Source organism: Scardinius erythrophthalmus, assembly GCF_964197995.2.
Source record: "Scardinius erythrophthalmus genome assembly, chromosome: 15".
NCBI lineage: Eukaryota > Metazoa > Chordata > Actinopteri > Cypriniformes > Leuciscidae > Scardinius > Scardinius erythrophthalmus.
Window position 1 is genome coordinate 7,417,026 of NC_138235.1, and position 4,178 is coordinate 7,421,203.

Consider the following 4,178-nt stretch of genomic DNA (forward strand, 5'->3'; position numbering starts at 1 on the left):
TCAACCTGCAGAGAGGTACGCTTGGGAATTAACACCTTTTCTCTAGGAGTCCTCACCACATATTCATATGACTTTTCTGCCCTGACACTTTCTATAAAAGCTTTAATGTGGCTTGTCTCTAATCTCGGGAATGTCATCTTCACTATTCTCTTTAACTGTTCTCCGCATTTTGGATCTGTGCTTTCCCCTGAGTGGTTAGTCACTATAAGCTCTATAGCGTTGTAACCAATAATAGGATGGGAGAAGTGTTTTCCCTTTGTTACTAGAATGGGAATGATGGAATCACTGCACTCTAAAAAATGAAACATGGCTGTTGTTGATCCAAAGAAATGTAACTATGCTCAAATTAAATAATGTTCTTGTGTTTGTGCATTAAAACTAAAACAGTTGTGTTGACAGAATTAGAAAAAGTAATTTGTCAAATTTACACAACTCACTTAAGTTAAATTAACGAAATGCAGTTGTGTTACTGCTGCAGTACCGCACTTTGGTCAACAGGTGGAGCTATATTTGCGCATGCGCAAATATTTCAAATCACGTTAAATGCGACACTTATCTTTTAGCGCTTGTTCTCCATTTTGAGGGAATCAAATCATGCTCAAACGGAGGATGCAATCAACATTTTGTATTTATCTGGACCAAAAGGTGAGTTATTTTACTTCCTATCCTTTAATATTGAGGCTGTCAGTAAATTAGAATAGTCAATCGCTGTTTTTGTTGGTATTTTATTGAAGTTGCTTTTAGCACTCGTCCTCAAGTGGTGTTGTTAGCGTTTTTTAGTTCTTATGTGATCTTTTAAACTCGCTAAACTTTGATAATGTTTGAATTCACCCATACAAAAAATGGCAAATGACCTTATTTTTTAATATAAAATTGCTAGTTAATAAGAGTTTCTCCATGTTGTGCCCCAATAAAGCAGTTTTATCTAGTTTTAGTATACATTTTAATAACTTCCTTAATGTTGAGCATTTTTATTTAATGTCAGATAATAACTCTGAAACTTTTGAAGTACAGAATAACACATGGGCCTATGGCAATAAACAGCTTATTAGGTCATCCAAAATAATTTTACTACAGTTTATTAGTCAGCAACCTAGAGTTTTTTTTTTTTTTTTTTGTATTATTATTATTCTTTGACTCACATATTCATTTTTTGTTTCCTCAGAATTTTGGAGTCCTACATGTGAGGTGCATAGATTGTGGCTCTTCTCACACATCCAGATCTAAGCTTTTACACTTCAGGTTGGTACATGGACACAGACAAAGTTTTAAAACATGGAATTCGCTGTGGTCCCACTTATGCTCAATACTTGTGCAGGTTATCAAGGTGCTGATGGACAGAACATTTACGCACAGGAGGCATGAGATGATTGAAGATTTGCCTTTCGTCGCTGAATTTAATAACAGATAGCCAGCACTCTTTAGAGGTAAGTCTTTATAAGTAATGTCAGCTGTGATGAATTGCTTGGATGGTTATTGTATGCAATTCCAAATTATAAATTGAAGTCTTTTAGATGTAATTCAGATAAATGCTGTTAAAGAAATACTGTTAGTGTATGATAATATTGTAACGATTCACAAATTTATCAGCATCCAACCTGATTTGTCCTTTTTGTTCATTTCTAAACCCAGCTCCTCAAAACTTTCAAAAAGACAGAAGGAACAGCGGCACAGAAGATCATAAGCATCCTATCAGTTATGAATCTGGTATGTTCTGTTATATTCTTCATCACTTTAAATCTGACAATAATTCACTATAGATTAAATAGTATACCCAAAGATGAACATTATTTACTCAGCTTCATGTCACCGAATCCCTTTTATTTTTAGCTTTTCTAACTAAAAAGGTAAATTATGTGGTTGTCCTGCTCATTTCTGTCCATGAATAAAAGTCAACGGTGAGTTCCTGTTCTGAAGCTTCTAAAGTCACATGCAATTGTTTGATGCTATTGAAGCTTCGGAAGAAGAATTCACCATTGACTGTCATTGTAATGACAGAAAAGAGCAGGAAAACCAGGAAAATTTTTATTTCCTAGGAAGGAAAAAAGACTTTGGGAGTTTGAATGACATAAGTGTCAGTAAAAAAATACAGAATTGTTGGGTATCCCTTGAATTTTGGTATATACGGTCTGGAATGTTAATATGTATATGCTTAATTCTGTTTTAATTTCAGAGCTTGTTCGTCGCTTTACCCTATTTCTCAGAAGCATCAGATATGTGATTTATGCACCAACAATTGGAACAGCTCTGACATCCAAGATTATTTAATAGCTTTTCTGTTGCAAAGCTTTTGGTTTAGAACCATTTATTAGTTTTATTGTACTGGTTCTCTGAATTTTGAGGCCCTCACAGATGCAGTTGCAGATAATATTTTTTTTGGCTCTTGTATAAATAACTTTGGCATAATTTGTGTTAATTATTCTGAACACTGCTTATTTGTCTCATTGTTCAGAATGACACCACTGGGAAAAGGTGAATGCATCTTGAAAGCACTTGCTGTTTACCTGGACTAGGCCCTCTCAAACCTTGTGCATGGTAAATTATTTACATTTATAAAAAATCTTGTATGTTTCTCTAAAACCAACTGATCTGTTTTTAATTGTTGCTTTTTGTATTTGACTTTTTTTTTTTTTTTTTAGGATGTTGAACATGAAGTCCTAACCTCAAGACCACCTTAGGAATGTGGTCAAACATGAAGGAGCAGAGGCTACAGATCCTTACAAAGATGTTGGCATCATGATTTACAGCATCTAAATACATGACAACCTGAACAATGTGCATAAGTGTGTTCTTCGATGCTTGGTCTTATTTACGCCTGAAAAATTTACTCCTGTAATCTGAGGTTAGGAACATTTCTGCGCTTTCTATAATGTTGCACTGTTGACTATTACAGTACTTTTGTTTCAATATCAACCATGTTACATTCCTTTGAATAATAGTCTTGTTTTTAACAACTGATAAATTATTTGCTGCTTTTTTTGCAGAACACCTTTATAAGTAATGATTGATAAATCCTTTCACCTAAAGGCAATATGCTTCTTTTTTTTTAAATTAATTATTTTCTTGAAAAGTGAAGGCAGTCTTTACAGAGTAATTATTGTGTAAATGTTCACAATGGAAAGTTTGTAAAAATGTAAACAAAATTGTAAAAAAAGAAAAAGTGAATGTATTCATTGAATAAACTCATAATGAAACTGGATTATTTGTTTTGGTTGAATGTAAAAATATTAATTTTAGGATAATTGAACTTAATTAACTTAATTGTTTTGGACAAAATTAAGACTGTTAACCTTATTCAACTAAACGACATTGGATTAACCTTATGTAATGAACTTAAGTTTATTGAAATAAATAATGTTACATAAATCCAACATAACCCAGTTATGTGGGACCGGTTGACATAAAATAGTTAATTAAAGCCAACATATCATTTCTTAGAGTGTGCTATCGCTGTTTTCTCCTGGCAACCGAAATGTGACTTCTATCCATCCCACATAAGGGATACCCTGTCCGTTGGCTGCAACTATCTGAAGTGTGTCAGATGCATCAATTATCTCGGAGACAAGCCTCAGCTTCACATCAGGTAATACCTTATTTTTCCACCACTCTGCTGTTGTTTTTACTCCATGGATATAACAGTCAATGAGACACTGCTTTTCCACTAAAGTGGCCACCTCAATGTTTTGTTTGAATTTGTTCTCGTTTTCACCCTTAATTCTTGCATATCTTGGTGTTCATTTCGCTTACATTCTTTCTTATGTTCACTCCAGTGATGAGCCTGACACAACTTAGAGCAGTAAAGAGACTTATGGCATGATGTACAGAGTCTTAAAGTATGGGAATCCCCCTTCACGCCACAACACGTGCACTGTTGGTGGGACATTAACACCTGGCAGGTCACCTCCTGTCCCATGGAAGTAACCCTCCCTCGTTTAAACGATCATCTCTGGGTGAGTTTGTTGTTCTTGCTCTGCAGCCTGCCAGGAAATGCTCACTGCTTCCACATCTGTAACAGTGTGTACATTAAGTATCAATTTCACTCTGTTGGCAGTTTAAACATCTCCTAGGCTGACCCCTTGGCTGCATGAAATGACATTGAGGAGCAAATCCTTGTTGAAATTGAGCAGTCCTTCCTCTCTGTCCTGGGCTGTATTTTGGCCAATACGGAGGAGATGAAT

At 35.0% G+C, this 4,178-nt stretch overlaps 1 long non-coding RNA gene across 1 annotated transcript; it reads left to right on the plus strand.

The window, feature by feature from the left end:
• Window positions 1–527: 527 nt before the first annotated feature.
• LOC308702731 lies at window positions 528–3,198 on the plus strand. The gene is made up of 6 exons (XR_014031646.1): window positions 528–645; window positions 1,166–1,242; window positions 1,319–1,427; window positions 1,633–1,707; window positions 2,453–2,535; window positions 2,640–3,198. It is a non-coding gene; the product is annotated as an uncharacterized lncRNA (long non-coding RNA).
• The last annotated feature ends 980 nt before the right edge of the window (window positions 3,199–4,178 follow it).